At 44.2% G+C, this 17,146-nt stretch overlaps 1 protein-coding gene across 10 annotated transcripts in view; it reads left to right on the forward strand.

The window, feature by feature from the left end:
* Positions 1 to 420: 420 nt before the first annotated feature.
* Positions 421 to 17,146, forward strand: part of ZMYND11 (zinc finger MYND-type containing 11) — a 134,221-nt gene continuing 117,495 nt past the window's right edge. For 6 of the 10 annotated variants that reach the window (XM_042990908.1, XM_007097288.3, XM_042990914.1 and 3 more), the window contains exon 1: positions 7,956 to 8,047. The gene's annotated coding sequence lies outside the window, so the exon portion shown is untranslated. Of the gene's footprint in view, positions 463 to 489; positions 568 to 736; positions 861 to 7,955; positions 8,048 to 13,767; positions 15,195 to 17,146 lie in introns of those variants that run through there. The other 4 variants (XM_042990911.1, XM_042990912.1, XM_042990909.1 and 1 more) reach the window with 4 other exon arrangements.

Genomic DNA, 17,146 nt, shown 5'->3' on the forward strand with positions numbered 1-17,146 from the left:
AGGTCGGTCTTCCTTCCAAAGTCCTACCGGAGAAAGGTCATTATGGAGAATATGTGAAATCTGTAAAAGTCTGTTTATCTCTGAGTCTCAGTAAAGCATCCACTGGGATCTCCTCTGGTTAGATGTAGGATTACAAACTGAAACAGATACTTCTCCTTACACCTGTACGGGTGTAGCCAGGTGGATAACGGGTGGTCCTGTTCCTCTCGCAGTCCTGGCTGTGCGCGCCTGGAACGAGGAATCTAGCACCTCCCAGCAATTGTTTCTGACGGCCGAGCTGGAAAGACCTCGCCCGCACGTTCGCGGGATCTGCCGACCTGCGGGAGCCGGCGGCCCTGCGGGCGCGCGGCCCACCGGAGCAGACGCGGCCGCCTCGCCCCCAGCCCCGCAGGTCGGAGCCTGACGATGCTGCGAGCGCCGGGCGCTTTGTGCGCTGGGCCGCCGGCTCCCGCGTGCCCGCACGTACGTAGCCTTCACGTGTGTGCTGCTCTCGAGTGCATGTGTGGATATGTAAGAATATGCTGAAGCAAATTCGGAGACAGGCGCCGAGGACAGGACGGAGGGAAGGTGGGTGTGGGCGTGCGCGGCGCCGGCTCGGCCGGGAGGGAGCCCGCGGCCCGCACCCCGCGGCCCGCTCCCCCGCGCGGCTCGCACCCCGCGCGGCCCGCCCGGCCCGGCCACACAATAAAGTCCGGGGGCGGGCGGGCGGGCGGAGGTGGAGGAGGCCGGGCCGGGCGAGCGGCCGCCCCGCGCACCCACCGCCATGTGAGCGGCGCCGCGGCCTCGCAGGACGCAAACTTTCCCCGGCGGCGGCGCCCCAACTTCCCGCCCCCAGGCCTGCCGCGCGGCGCCGAGACCCCGTAAGTGCGGGCGGCGGCGGGCCCCCCGAGTTCCCGGTCCGGCCGCCGCGCCTTCCCGGCCGGGAACGCGCGGGTGTCCGCGGCGGTGGCTTGTCAACATGGCGCCCCTGAAGCGCGGAGTCGGGGAGGGCGGCGGGGAGCCGGGGGCCCGGGGAGGCGGAGGCCGGGCCCGCGAAGCCGGCGGGCAGGCCCGGCAGGAAGGCGGCGGCGGGGCGGGGAGGCGGCGCGGAGGCGGCGCGGAGGCCGGGAGGCGGGGAGCCTTCCCCCCCCCCCCCCCCCCCCCCCCCCCCCGCGCCCCGCAGGCCTGGGCCCGGGAGGCGGCGGCGGCGGGAAGGAGGCGGCGCGGCGGCGGCGGGGCCGGGCGCGGAGGGGGAGGGCCGGGCGCGGCGGCGGCGGCGGCGGCGGCGGCGGCGGCGAGGACCGGAGCATAATGGTGGGAGACTCGGCCGCGGCGGCGCGGGGCGCGGGGCGCGGGCGGGGGCGTCCGAGCGGTGGCGCCGTCGCTTTGTGGAGCCCGGCCCCGGCTGCAGCCTCTCGGGCCGCCGGCGCGGTGCGCTCGCCGCCCGCCCTCCGAGAACCGCCCCGAGTGGCCCGCCGGGCTTTGTGCAGGCGGGCGGGGGCGGCGGGGCCTGCGGGGATCCCGCCCGCGCCCCCTCGCCCTCGGCGGGTCCGGGAGGGGCGGGCCGCAGCAGGAGGACCGTGCAGGGCCTGCTCGGGCCGGAAGCCGGGGAGTCGCGTGAGCGCCGCCCGCCGGGCCGGTCCTTCCCGCGCGGCCAGGCCTGGGGCCCTCGGGCCGGGGTCCGCGGATGCGCGGCCCTGTGAGTGGGGGAGGGCGGCGGCGCGCTGGCCGTCGCGGCTCGTTGTTGGAGGGCGGCGGCCGCGGCCGGGGCAGGGCGGGCCCCGAGGACCCAGGCGGGGCCGGGTCCGCGTTCTGTGGGGTAGCCTCGGCGGCCGCCAGGCCTCCGTCTCCTCAACAGGTCCTCCCGGGCCTCGGCGCGGCGTCCGGAGCGGGGCCGCCGACTGCAGGCCCGCCCGGGACCCCGGCTTCCACGTGGACGGCCCCTCGCGCCCCCCACCCCCACCCCCGTGCGACCCGCGGTGCGGTGTTCGTGGGCCCTGGGCCCGGGTCTGGCTGGGCGCTCAGGGCAGGTGCCTGCAGGTTGGAGGGACCCACGGGTGCCCCGAGGTTTAGGTCCTGGGCCCTTAGGTCCGCTTCATCCGGTGTTTTGCATCCTACAGTAAGCCTGCCTAAAAAGAATTTGGTCTGTTGAAAAGCAGAAAGTAAAAGGCTTGTTTTGTTTTAAAGTGAGAAATGAAGTAGTTGTAGCTTACTAAATGTGGGATGCATAACCTTTTCGGGTTTTGGGGTCATTGACTCTAAAGGTTGGAAGTTATTGAGGAGACAGTCTTGGTTGTACTTTAAAAGTTTGCTTTCTGGTAAGCACTGTCACCTTTGGTTTTTCTGAATTCTAATTTGTACAGTAAGAAGATAGAATATGAATTTTGTACAGGCATGTTATTTTCCACGTCTTTGGCGAATTGGCGCTGGTTATGGTCATTTTTGGTGGATTCTTTATAGGATGGTTAGGCTAGAGATTCAAAGAGTAGGAGAAGTGGGATGTGTTTATGAGAGAATCAATTTTTTTTTTTTCTTAACTCTACCTGTGGTTAACAGAGGATTTCTGTCTTTTACATGGTACTTTCTCCCCATAGATGTTCATGAGAAAACTGAATCTCCCTTTCACATTCTGTAAAGTGGGTAATTTATTTCTGCAGTTACCTGTTGCAACGTGTTTAAATACACCTGTAAATGATTTACAGAGAACGATCACTTAAAATGTTAATTTTCGCTTCTGAGCTCATGCTGAATATTCCTGGGACCTGGTTATGTTGGTACTTGGAGTGGGGTGTCTTTTTTCCGATTTCCTTGAATTGACACGTGTTTATGTAAACTCTTTCCTAACTCTACCCCTTTTTCCTTAGGGGTTGTTCAGGTAATTCTCTCACGAGCACTGTAATAGAGACACCCATGCATTTTGGCATACCTTGAGATATTAAGTTAATGAAGAATTCTGGCTTTTGTAATAGAGGTATCAGATGCTGCCTTCATATTGCTTAAAGACCTAAACCTTTGGCGTCCTATTTCCTTTACCTTCCTTTACTATCCATCCATTAAATTCTACATAGTAAATGTCATTTAGGTAAAGAGGGTGTATCTGGAAAAAAAAAAATGGAGTTAATGGTCAGACTTTGCCTTATGATAGCTAAACACTTTTCACTGTTTGAAAACCTTAACTTGGACTTAACACTGAACTTTTTTTAATAGGGTGATTAGATTTTTTTTTTTTTTGGTCATTTAGATCAGAGAGGTGGCATAGCAAAATGATCCCTGAGCCAGATGACTTGGGTCTGAATCTCCTCTGTCAAAGTAACAGCAGGCAAATTAATTACACTTACCATGCCTGGTCTCAGTTTCCCCATCTGGAATACAGGAATGATAGTAATTGTACCTACCTCATAGACGTATGGGTGCACAATAGTCTAATAGTGATTAGACTAATTCAGTTCAGTTGAGTAAAATTCAGGCTAATAATTTAAACTCGTGTACAGGAGAGAAGCTCTGAAATTACAGCACATCGTGCTCACATGTGTCTTGTTTACCGATTTGTGGTGTTGTGCACCTCGGAATCTGTATTTTCAACTTTAGTCATTTCAGAAAGTTGGAAAATAAGCATTTGTTTGTTGTAGTCCTTGTGGTTCATTTACTTGAAGCAGTGTTAAGGGTCTTTTCATCATTACTTTTTTTTGCTTTTACTCTTTTTTTTTTTTTTTTTTTTTTTTTTTTTACTGGTAAAGTATACATAACAAAATTTATCATCTTAATTTTAAAGTGTATAGTCTGGTGATATTAAATTCACACTATTGTGCAGCCATCACCACTGTCCATCTCCAGAGTTCTTTTCATTTTGTAAAACTTAAAATCCAGTCATACAAACACTGACTCCCTACCTGCCTCCCCCCGTGCCTGGCACCCACCTATCCTGACTTCTGTATCTTTGATGAAGAGTCTGGGTAGCTGAAGTACACGGTGTGAGGTCTTGTTGTAACTGTTGGTAATCAGTGAATCATTTTCTCTTTTCTCACATCTGTCACCCTGTCTGTAACTGCTTCAGGTCGTATGTTTTATATTTACTTGAAGCAGAAGGACTTTCTGAATAAAGAATAACTGCTTGTCATCTCTTCCTTTGGAAGAGGAATTCATAACCTTCACCAATATCTTTACTAGAATTTTGACAAGTAAAAAATAACTGAATTGAGTTTAATTTTTACCTGTATGTATTGAGCAGTAACTTTAAGTTACTCTTTTTGTGGTGGCGTCAAAATTTAAAAAACAAATCTGCTTTGGTGCAGTGATTTCGTGACAGTCATTAGTGATCTAAAGGTTCTCTATATCATCAGTGGTTTTGGTCTTGATTTTTGAAACATTTGGTATCTACAAGTTCATCACATAAATGAATACCATAATAATATGAACCAAATGGTGTATATTCATTGAGTCTTAGCCATTGTGCAAAGTCCTTTACATATGCTGTTCCACTTTTAGAAACCCTACAGCACAGCAGTCTTTGTTTTAACATGAGAGGCCCCACCACCTCCTCCCACACCCCATTCCAGCCTACGCTCTTTAACAAGAAGTGGGCAAACGAGGAGTTTTGTGAGAGAATGTGCCCTGTAGAACCTAAGTTTGAGGATCCCTGTGAGAGGAGGTAAAGTGATACAAACGAAGCTTAATGGGAGGGAGAGAACAATCCAAATCTAAATACCCAAGAGTATGGTCTTTTTGAGTAGTCAAGTCTTAGCTGTATTATTTTAAACATGTCGAACCGCCGTAAGGAAAGCTCTTATCGCACATGTGTGTGCCTGTTACGAATAATTTTTCAGGCAGAAAATTCTTAAAAAGTTGTTTATTGTGAAAATGCTGTATTATACTTAATGTGAAAGTTATTTACAAGTGTAAATAGTCTATGTTTACTTGGACGTTAAAAAGTATTTGTGTAGTAGTTCATTATTTAGTAGGGACATTTAGTATATTGTTAGATACTTATTTACCTCAATTTTACAACTAATCTATGTGGAACTAATAAACATTTAGACATTTAGTCTTTCATTGTATTATATTTTCTATTCAGTAGTAAAAGGTTAAATGTTTGCCTAATTTTACGTGAATTTAAAGAAATTACAGAGGTAATGGGATACTGTTAAGTCCACATTTTTCAGGCATCCTAGGACTCCTCTGTTCTTCAGTGTTGAGAGGAATATATCTCGCAGATCACATTATATTGGAAAAATGTGTATTGATGAAAACTTGTGTGGTGTTTTATTTATTTTGTAAACTGAGTAATATTTAAATATAGTAGGTTACCTAACTTTGTTTTAAATAAATGCTTTTGTAGTTCACATTACTCCATAATTACTGTTTCATAAGATTACATTAAAATGTTGTATGTTCTGACAATAGGTAGAATGTTTTAATATCTCGTTCATTAAACATTGTTCTTTATGGAAACATAAACATTGTTCTTTATGTTTTAGACACTTGCTAGGTAACAATTACTGAAGCAAGTGAAAGGTGACAGAAGAAAGTAAGGATAGGTGCTGTGGAATAGTATATTGCATTTGAGTTAAGATTACTTTTGAGGTTTTAACACTGATTTCAGATTTATTCTGATTTGTAACTTTGTGATTTTATTATGTTCATCACATGAGGATTTTTAAAAACAACTTTGTTGTGATTAATACTTTTTTATGTTCTTCAGATATTATCTAAGTATTTAGTGAAAGGTAGACCCGCTTAAAAATTTTAATATTTTCCCCAGTTTGATATGCTTACATGCTAAGTAAATTTAAAATATAACGAGGGAAGAATCTTCTTACCTAGGTAGGCATGTATCATGTAAACACAAAAATATTCAAAATTTCCAATGGATTTGTGGAAAGTTAGTCACCTAATGCTAATTCTCACAATTGGGATTAAAAAATGCTAAGTTTTTTGTTTTTGTTGTTGTTTTTTTTTAATCAGGAAGATACAGGGATTTATAGCAGGAGAATCTGTCATAGATATATTTTAATTTGCTGTGTATTGACATTAGGTCCTTTGAGAAGTTCACCTTCCAGGCAGTTTTAGAAAGCAAGGTTCTGGGGCGCCTGGGTGGCTCAGTTGGTTGGGCGTCCGACTTCGGCTCAGGTCATGATCTCGCGGTCCGTGAGTTCGAGCCCCGCGTCGGGCTCTGTGCTGACAGCTCAGAGCCTGGAGCCTGTTTCAGATTCTGTGTCTCCCTCTCTCTGACCCTCCCCTGTTCATGCTCTGTCTCTCTCTGTCTCAAAAACAAATAAACGTTAAAAAAAACAATTTTAGAAAACAAGGTTCTGTCATCTACACCATGCTTGTGGCAGCACCGTTTTCTTAAGGTGTCACTTAGTGAACACCTACTTTACTAGGCAGTTATACTCTGGTTCGGTCTTCGCTACAGCACAAGGAGAGAAGTGTTATTACGGTATGATTATATGATAAATTACATTGCTACAGTACAGTTGTAAGTACCCTGTGACTTACAAGGAGACAGCTGGACCCAGTGGGTTAAGTACCAGTGCCAGAGGTCACACAGCATACATGATCAAATGGGTTTTGAGTTCAAGTGTATGACTGCCACACTTATACTCTATTTGGCTGCTGTTTCCCTAAAACCTACCAACTCCTGGGCTCTTTTTACTGTTATACCTTCATCCACCAAATGTACATTTATAATCCTGAAAAAGCACAGAGTAATAAAAGAATTTAACACTATGCCTACTCTCCTTACAAAAAGTAGGAGGTGGGAAGAAAGGACTGTTAGGTACCTCCTGGTAATCAGAACTTTCCAAATGCAAAGTTCTGGTTAATTCCAATCTCTCTGGTAAATGACAGCTAGTAATCTGAGAGCAGGCATCAATGATTGGCTCATTGTCTTGCTGTCACTATTGGCAGTCACACTATGAAGATAACTTGGTGCAGGTGTTGGGGCCAACTTACAATCTTCATTTTAATACTTACATATAGAAGAGAAATATCTGAGAATTTTCAGAATTCACTCCAACAATAGAGTGTTCGTGCTATATGAGAGGGAAAAGTCATTGTCTTGAGGAAGCTTTTAGCATTCCCTTTGCTAAATAAGTTCAATTTGGATGGAAGTAGCTAATTTCTTGGAAGTAGCTGTAAGTACTGAGGCTTCAGAATTCAGTAGGTGTTTACTATTATCTAAAATAAAGTAATATGAGAACCATATGGTGAAGAGAGACCTAGATGAATGGAGTTGTAGCCTGCACAGATCCAGACCATCTTGATACTCGTCAGAAGGGATGTTAGAGTGGGATATTAAACATGGTTTTCCCATTTAATGGCTGTAGAAAGATTTTTAGGAAGAAGGCTTAATGAAAGGGTAAGCATGGAAACCATGTTGGCTTGAAAGCTGCTGTGAACTTTTTAGTTTTTTTTTGTAGATTCTTATCTGCCTGTTGATTTTTTTTCCGTCTCAGAAATGCACCTGAGAAACGGTGTCTGGGAGATCAAGTCCTTAATTTTTGGGTTTTGACATGTAGCACGTCTCCTTTACCCGATTCTTTCAGTAGGAACAAGTGAGATTAATGTATTTGGGATTTCCACTGATACCATATTTAATTTTTCAGGCATTTTATTTATCATTAGAGGTGTTGTCTTTTTAAATTATAGAGTACATAAAGTTTAAGGTGATTTATTTTTCTATTGTACTTATAATTTAACCTATTTTTTAAGTTTATTTTTGAGAGAGAGACAGAGAGGGGGAGAGAGTGTGCACGTGCACACAAGTAGGGGAAGGGCAGAGAGACAGAAGGAAAGAATCCCAAGCAGATTTCCACGCTGTCAGCCCAGAGCCTGATGCGGAGCTCGATCCCACGAACCGTGAGATCATGGCCCCAGCCGAAATTAGATACTTAACTGAGCCACCCAGGTACCTCTACATATTTCTTATATTTTAAAACATTTAATATGTAATGTCAAAAACCTGTTTTCTCTTTTTTGAAATACCTTCTTAGGTTACTACTCTGCACACCTGTATTAACACAATTTTAAGAAGTCTCTTGTAATCTCTAGTCATGTTGGATTGTTTCAGGTAAGAAACTTCTGTTTGAATAATTTGAAAGTTAAATTTTATTTTCTGAGGATTATTAGAACTAGCTTCTAGTCCCCATTATTTTCAGGTGAACAACCTGAAACAACCACGAAGCTGAACAACCACAAAGCCAGTTTAAAGTTAGGCTTTCTCTTGGCTCCCTACTTCTGTAGAAGCCAGGGTACATGGCAGCTGGTTTTTAGATGGGGAGGAAGCAGCCCTGTGCACACTTCATTTCCTACTGGTCCCCGGCTTCTTACTGCTTTTTCTAGTTCTACATCATGTGACAACACACAGCTTTTAGAGTGTGTTGTCATATTTTCTTACCTATAAATAATTTTCTCAGTTTTAGAGTACCAGATATGTTCAAAAGCAATTATTAAATTGCTGTTTTTAGAATTGCATTTTTTCCCCCAAGAGAACACTTTTAATAAAATGAGGCACAATGTTTAATAAGGCAAAAATTCACACAGAGGGTTAATATAACATCACATTCTCTTGTGTGTCCTGTGGGGAAAAAAGGAGGTATAGAATTGAAGTAGCTTAAATTTTTTTAGAGCCTTTACCATTACAAAGTAATATATAAATTTGATGTACCTAACTATCTTGTTCTGAAAATAAATTTTTTTTAAAAATATTTATTTATTGTTAAGAGACCGAGAGAGTGTGAGCAGGGAAGGGGCAGAGAGAGAGAGGGAGATACAGAATTCGAAGCAAGCTCTAGGTTCTGGGCTGTCAGCACAGAGCCTAATGTGGGGCTCAAACTCATGAACCGTGAGATCATGACCTGAGCCAAAGTCAGATGCTTAACCGACTGAGCCACCCAGGCGCCCCTGAAAAGAAAATTGCTGAATCGTGTTGCTGAATTACATTTATTATCATAAAGTTTTAAATATCTATATATTTATAGATATTCTTAATTCACAAGATTTCAAATACATAAAATTAAGAAATCAGACACTGAAAAGTAATTTGACTAAAGTAAAAGTACATATATTTTCCATAGGCGGACCTCAGGCAGTCCGGTCTCTCCATGATGATGTTGTTGCAAGGTGATTGTTGAAATTAATATTCCTTCTCAACATACATCACATCAGTGACCACATCAATGTCAACCATTTAAATTTAAAAGGATTCTCTTGAAATATCCGTTGTAGACAGAAGAACTAACCAATTTAGTAATGTTTTTGTAGTACCAGCAATAGCACTTTTAATCTTATCTCAGTTTCTTTCAACTACAATTTAGAATAAAACAGTTGTATCCCATTTATTCACAGCCAAAGAAAGTAAGTTCTGCTGAGTGCCCATAGTCAATCCAACCATGGCTCTCTGGTACAATGGTATATAAATAACCTTCATTAAACTAGTAAGTTTTAATATTTACTAGATTGAATACTGTACCTTAGGACAAATTGAGACTGTCAAGTCCCAGGTAAAAGTCTAGTAGCACCCACGTCAGTATTACCCTGTGAGTGTTCAATAATGTTTGGTGTTAGTGAACTGGTATTTTCTACCTCAATTCTTAATATGGACCATAGAGAGAAAAATGGAGATGTTGACATGAAAAATGTTAGAACATAGCCCCTTGCAAGCTAGTGTTACAAAGACACCACTTACAAAATATCCTAGGCTTTACAGCAATAAAATCTTTGTATCATGCTATTGATTCGAAGTTGGTTAGAAGGCCTAAGATATTTTGTGAGTGGTTTCTAACCAACTTCATATGAATTGTATTTTAAATAGCATCGTCTTCTAGAGTTTCACCTTGAATAGAGTGGGGATGCTAGACGGGTGTAGGACCGGGAGTCAGTGTTTGTTCTTCAGTAGAGGTGCCGCTTCCTAGAATGATTCTAAATACTGTAAATAATAGGAGCGGGATCACAGGAAGTTTGATTTATAGGAAGTAATTGAGAAAAATCTGAATTCTTTCAAATGAAATGCTGAACTGAATGCTGGCTGTTGCAGCATCTGCCCTCCGTGTCCTGGACCCCGGGTGGCGGGAGGCTCTGCTTCTGGTCTCTTCCCTGCGCTGAGGCCTGGAATCTGTTACCAGGCAGTGCACGGAAGTCTCTGTGAACGTGTCCTTCACTTTCTCCCCTGGGGACTACAACAACCCTGTCATTCAGGAAATTTTGGAGTCCACTCTTAGGCCCTGCTGTGCTTTATGTAAAACTTCTTTAGCCAGTAATTGTTTATCCTTCCAACAGTGGGTTTTTGTTTTTGTTTTGCTTGTTTTCAGTGAGCAAGTATATTGGTTAATATTAATAATAGTTTGTAACCTTTGGTTGGGTATCCACCTTTCACTTCCTCATCCCACTGCCAATGGTGAAGTCAACTCAAAATTTACTTGACAGTTTGTGGGCATTTACGTTCTCCGCCGAGTCTCGTCTTCTCCACCTTACTGCCAGCCGTCAGTGATTTGTCCCTCAGTTGAACTGCATTAGCCTCAGCTGGTTCGTATTCTGTTGCTTGTTTTTATTTAAACTTTACCCCATAATCGTCTTGCCAGTTCCTTGACCTGAGAACCCTGACGGAGATTTTGGTATAATTCCTGGTATGGTGCTGTACATGGCACGTGGAAGTAGGCAAGACTGCCTGCGTACTGTAGGCACTACACCACCATCTGGGCTCTAAATCCTGCTGGATTTCTCAGCTGAGCTCATTTTCCACTTTCTGTCCTGACTTACTAGAGCCCTTTCTCCTGGGCGAGAGCAGGCTTGTGTGGGAAGTAACATGCTGCACCTGCCGTCCTCTTCACCTGTGCCCTGCACATCTGCCCTCCAGAAGCCTCTCACCTGCTGTCAGACACATGTGACATCTCCCACCATCACAGAGTAACACAGCAGCAGACATCGTGCTGAACTGCACACCTGCTCTGGTTTTCTTTTCTCCTGTACTAACCTTTCTGAGCACCCGTCAAAAGAACCGTTTCCCCCTTCGTTTCTCCACTTCTTCTGGTCCAGTGTCCTCCACCATTGGGTGATTGAAGCTGCTCCAGCGAGGTCACGGTGACGTGACCTGTCGGGCTTCATTCTGTGGTTGTGAGGCACGGTTGACCATCCCCTCCTTGGTTTCTGAAATGCCACACTCTTGAGCTTCTCTTGAGCACTTCTGACTGCTGCTTCTGTGTTTGCCAGATGCTACTGCCCTTTCTTCTCTTTCTCCTCTTGATTTTAGAGGGAGACTGTGCTCAATCCCACAACCCTGGGATCAGGATCTGAGCCGCAATCAGGAGGCAGACGCTCAACCGACTGAGCCACCCCTGCACCCCCGAGATGCTCTTCTGCCTAGAAGTGAACGTGAGGTGCCCCTGTGCTCTGCCCTCGGAACCCTGTTCTTTTCCTGCCTGGCTCCCTCCAGAGTCTCATCCCTGCTCATGGTCTGTTATCATCAACATGGTGGTAGTTACTGTATCAGCTTAGATGCTTTCAGTTCAAACTCGGAGAAGACCGTGGCTCACACTGGAAGTCCAGGGATAGGACGGACCGTGGGTCATCCTGTCAGCAGCTTGGAGGCCTGTCTTTCCCTTGTGCAGTCACCCCTGCCCCCAGCAGCAGCTTTATTCTGAGACTAGTGCCCCTCATGGTTGCAAGATGGCTGCATCACGTCTAGAACTACTGATACTCAGAGAAGGAGGAGGCTGTTTTTTAGGGGCAAGGGCATCTGTCCTAGAAGTAGAAGTGAGGAGGGTGGAATTACTATGACTGATACTGAATAACCCTCCGAGCCAAAAAGCTGTTGGGGAACTAATCGCTTTCTTCGGCTGGACAATTCTTCAGTGACTTCCCAGTGTCTTACGTTATAGTCTCGAATCCTTCATAATGGCTTATGAAGCTCCTCCCTGCAGTCTGGCTCATGCACACAGTACCACCTTTGATGCTACTCTTTGCTTCAGCCTTGCTGGCTAAGTTTAAATGTCTGGAGGCTTTGGGTTAAATGTCACTTCTTCAGGGAGAGATGAGGGACCACAACCTCTTCCAAAGTGCTTCCATACTTTTTTTTTAGTATTTTTTAATGTTTATTTTTGACAGCGAGAGAGATGGAGCAAGAGCGGGGGAGGGGCAGAGAGAGAGGGAGACACAGAATCCAAAGCAGGCTCCGGGCTCTGAGCCCTCAGCACAGAGCCTGACGTAGGGCTCGATCACAGACCACGAGATCATGACCTGAGCCGAAGTCGGATGCTCACCCGACTGAACCACGCAGGTGCCCCATACTTTTTTTTTTTTTTTTTTTAAGTATGTACAACGTGGGCCTTGAACTCAGTCCCTAAGATCAAGAGGTTCCTGAGATCAAGAGCTGCACACACTCCACTGATGGAGCCCCCTGGGCATGTCTGGCTGCAGCCATTTCTAATGCTGATGTGATGGGATTATTTTAGAAAACAATGTGCCTTCATTAACCACAGTTAATAATTACATGCTTCTTGTAGTTTCCTGGGGACTGCCTCCCCTCCCCCTCGTTCCCAATAACCTGTAAGTTTACAGGTTAAAATCCTTCTTAACACAGTGGCCTAGGAGTTACTAAGCACAGGCCAGAAATGTGAATGAGACCAAACCTTTTTTGACACCTTTCTTCAGGGTTGCAGGAAACACATTTTAACCAAACTAAAACTGAGAGTACTTCAGGAACAGAGGTTGTATTAAAATAACGGGTATTTGGCACTTCAGCTGTGGAAAGTGCTCATCAGTGTCTGTTGTTGTCTGTGTCCTCTGTTGCCATACACTTTGCTATGTGTAAGGTAGTGGTTAAGATTTCATAGTTTCTGGAAGATGTAATAAAACATGGAATTCAAAGATATTATAAACTTTGATATGTTTATTACATCAATTCAATATAAAAAACAAGACAAGAATGTGTATTACCCAGGCCTGCTCAGAGGTTAGATGTCAGCTGAAATGCATTCTTTTCTCGATGTTTGCCGCTGTTGCAAGAGTGCGTGCCGGGAGCCCGCGTGCCACTGTCTCCCCCTGCTTTGTGTGTTTGCGATCTGTGATCTGCAAAATGGTCCCATAACTTCTTAGTTCTCCTCTTGTCATTCATTATAATAAAATTCACGTACAGTAAAATAAGATTTGCTCCTTCATGAGAGTAAAATATCCTTAAGTGGACTGCTAAATAATTGAGGGTTTAAAATTTTTTTTTTTTAATGTTTATTTTTGAGAGAGAGACAGAGCCAGGGAGAAGCAGAGAGAGAGAGACAGAATCTGAAACAGGCTCCAGGCTCTGAGCTGTCAGCACACAGCCCGACGTGGGGCTCGAACTCATGAACTGGGAGATCATGACCTGAGCTGAAGTCGGACACTTAGCTGACTGAGCCACCCAGGCGCCCCAAGGGTTTTAAAAAATTCTCATTGAGTCTCATGTAATCAGAATCTACACAGTGGAAAAGTTCACCTGCAAAGTTTGGTCTAATTTCATGCATTAAAGAGATGATATTTTATAGGCAAACGTATTAGGAAGAAAGAGAGGTCTGTATAAACCGATTAAATTCCTTCAAAGATTTATTTGTTTTAAAGTTTATTTTGAGAGAAAGAGCGTGTGCTAGCAAGTCAGGGAGGGCTGGAGAGAGAGAATCCCAAGCAGGCTCCACACTATCAATGCAGAGCCTGACATGGGGCTCAAACCCAGGAACTGTGAGATAATGACCCGAGCTGAAACCGAGTTGGATGCTTAACTGACTGAGCCACCGAGGTGACCCTTCATTCAAACATTTATTAAGCGATAGGTGTTGCCTGTAGTATAAGCTCTCTACAGCGGATGACATGGACCTTCCTGTTGTCCCTCTGCTGTTGAACTCCTTAGCACAGTGCTGATGTGTACCTAAATAGTTCATACTCTGTCGCTTCTGAAGTACAGAATTGTTATGTGTCCTTCAAAGTTGATGTTTACCAGTGTACAATCTGCAAATTATGACAGATTCCTCTTGGAAAAAAATATTTGAGAAACAGCGCCTTTTGGCTAACTTAGCATGGGCTGGTATGGTTGCTGTGTTGTAAATAATGGCTTCAAAAAATAATTCTCGACACAAACATTATGACCCTGTTCATAGTTTTTTAAGTTCCTGAAAGACCGTGATCATGTCATTTTAACTGACTTGTTAGGAAATAATGTTATGAGTGAGTTCTAGGACAGGGAATACTCTGCCATGGTGGCAGTGATCAGCCTTGGCTGTATATCTAACTGGAAAGCTCATAAAAGCTTTGGTTTTCTTCATCTCCCTGCTTAAAATGGTTTGCAGGATGTTCACTTTATCATGTTACAAAAATGACTATTTAAAACCTCTGAAAAGTAAAGATTACATTTTATTATAATTATAGTCCATCTTTTTATTCAGAGTAATGTTATGTCAGGTCACCACAGACAGGGAATTCACCAACATTGATCCTTTGCTTCTGAGGGAAAAACCCAGGGTTACGTTCCTGCTAGCCCTCTGCTCACGTTTTTGTAACCCGAAATGCCATTTCTGTTCTGCAGTGTCATTCGCTAAAATCCTTCTAAAACAAGCCAGTATATGCAGGCAAATTTAACCTCTTTTCATATGGTGTCACTTTTTGAAACATGGCAGGCAGCCAGCACTACCTGAGGAGGGTCTAGCGTTTTCTTGACCCCAGGTAACTGGACTGTAAATTTCTTGGACTTTCACCTCAGAACAATGCCGTCCACTACACTTTCTGATCTGTTAGCACCTCCTGGATCCATGAATGCAGCTGCTTTTCCATCTTTTGAGCACCGTCGATGTTACCGTAGCACTTTCTGGAGTAGCCTCAGGCACGAGTGGGTGCACTTCTCCTGCCTGGTTCTGGGTGACGGGGCAGGTGAGTTGTTAGGGACAGCCCTGTGACCGGCTGCCTGAATGAGGCCTACCTGACACGTGCACCCCCTCCATGAGGCAGCCACAGCCTGCTGTGCTCAGGAGCCCTCGCTTAGACTCTTCAAGCTGGGAGATCACCAACAGAGCGCAGAAATGCAAAAACCATGCATTAAGTAGACCGCAGAAAGGGCACCGTTTACTGTCTGGGCTGGAACAGGAGGCGGAACGGGAGCTGGGAAAGTGTCCTGTCCTGAGTGACTGCGGCCACAGGTACGGATTTCAGCAAGAGGGGAGTTCACACGTGTGAGTTCTACAAATGATGAGAATCTGCCGTAGGTATGTATCTGAAGTCTTTCTGTGTCAGGGTTTTTATGTTCGTTTCATGTTTGTATCTTTTATTTTTACCTGAAAGTTCATGGCTACAAGTGAAATATGAGAAAATTCCTCTTATTTTGACTTCCTTTAATTGGACATCTTTTCCTAGTAGTTTTATCTGTAGAGAACACAGATGAGCACTTGTGTAGAAAAGGGTTACACATGTTAAAAAAAGTGAAGACATATTTGGCCTCAGTGGCAATCGTAAGAAAAGCAAAATAAGACAGGATACAATTTTTGCACTTTTGTTTTTGATTGAAAATGAAAACAAGAGTCGTTGGAACGTGTGGCTCTTGATCTTGGGAGTGTGAGTTCGAGCCTCATGTTGGGCATACAGAGATAACTTAAAAAAGAACGAAAAGACCAAAAATCTAGAGAGGCTAACTGATATCCATAGTGGTTAGAAATCTAAAAACTCATACCCTTTATTTAGAGGAGAACTCCTACCCTCTTACAGCATGACCCTGGGAAACCATCTGTCATCAGGGTGGTGGTCTGATATTTGGTGGATATTTAAAACAGCTTTTAAAGGAAAAGTGCATCTTTTAAGAAACATGCATACTGGGAAGAGGTTAGTGGGTCAGTGGTGAACAGTAAGGGAGGAGATAGAAAATTAACAAAAGTCAAGCACACATATGTAAAAAGCATGTCTGATTTGCAACATGAACTCACCACAGGACATGTGGCAATGTCTGGAGACCTGGGACATTTTTGACTGTCATGCCTTAGGAGAAATTATTGGCATCTAGTGGGTAGACGTCAGGGATTCTGCTAAGAGCCCCACAGCATAGACGCCTGCTCTGTGACGCCCCGAGGTAGGTAGGTAGGTGTCTCTGTGCATGGTGACGACCCTGGATTATTAGGGAAACGTGTTTGCTATCTCTACATGCTGTCTAAGCAGCTAGGCTGTGTCTGATAGATGTTTGATTGCCAGTCACCTTGCTTTAAGGAAATTTTAGTGCTTAAAAAAAAATCATCATCAGGGGCACCTGGGTGGCTCAGTCAGTTAAGCAGCTGACAAGCTCAGGTCGTGATCTCATGGTTCATGAGTTTGAGCCCCGCGTCGGGCTGTGTGCTGACAGCTCACAGCCCACTTCAGATCCTCTGCCTCCTTCTCTCTCTGCCCCTTCCCTGTACTCTTTCTCAAAAATAAATTAAAAACATAAAAAAAATCATACTTATTTGGAAGATTTATACATCTTGTTTTTAATTATTTTAAGTTCCAGTATAGTTAACATACAGTGTTCTATTAGTTTCAGGTGTACAATATCATGACTCAACAGTTCTTACATGTCTTGTTTTTAATAAGGATAAACTGTTTTTGTATTTTAGTTGTTTTACTTATGAGTCCTGTAACAGTAACTCTTTGGAAAAGCTTTTTTCCTTGTCAGGTGATTAATTTCTTAAGATAAATATAATCAGATATGATACATACTTTAGCTTAAAGACTTATTTAAATTAGAAAGAAAAAACAACTAGTGCTGTCACGTTTAGATAGTGTGAAAACCATACATTTGGAGGTAGATTATATTCTTTTGAGAGACAGCATAGTATGGTCTGCATTTTCATCACTATCCAGCACATGACTCCGAGTACCTACCTAGTAAAAGCACAAAGTAATTTGAGTCAGATTAGGAATGCAAACAAAAAATACCTTCATATTAATATTTTAGGTTACGTAGGTACAGATCTTTTCATTGATATTTGAAACTTGGCAGTATATAATCTGACATTTCTTTGATATTTTTTGGTGGTAGAAGAGGATATTATAAAGAGTTTTAAGTTTTTTTAAACTGAATTTTATAATTAATTGTTATTTTCTGTTATTAAGGATCAGCTACTATGTACAGTATTGAGTGTTTGATACCTAGGTCTTGGGAACTTGAGGAAAGTAATTTAGATTTAAAATACAT

Source organism: Panthera tigris, chromosome B4, assembly GCF_018350195.1.
Source record: "Panthera tigris isolate Pti1 chromosome B4, P.tigris_Pti1_mat1.1, whole genome shotgun sequence".
NCBI lineage: Eukaryota > Metazoa > Chordata > Mammalia > Carnivora > Felidae > Panthera > Panthera tigris.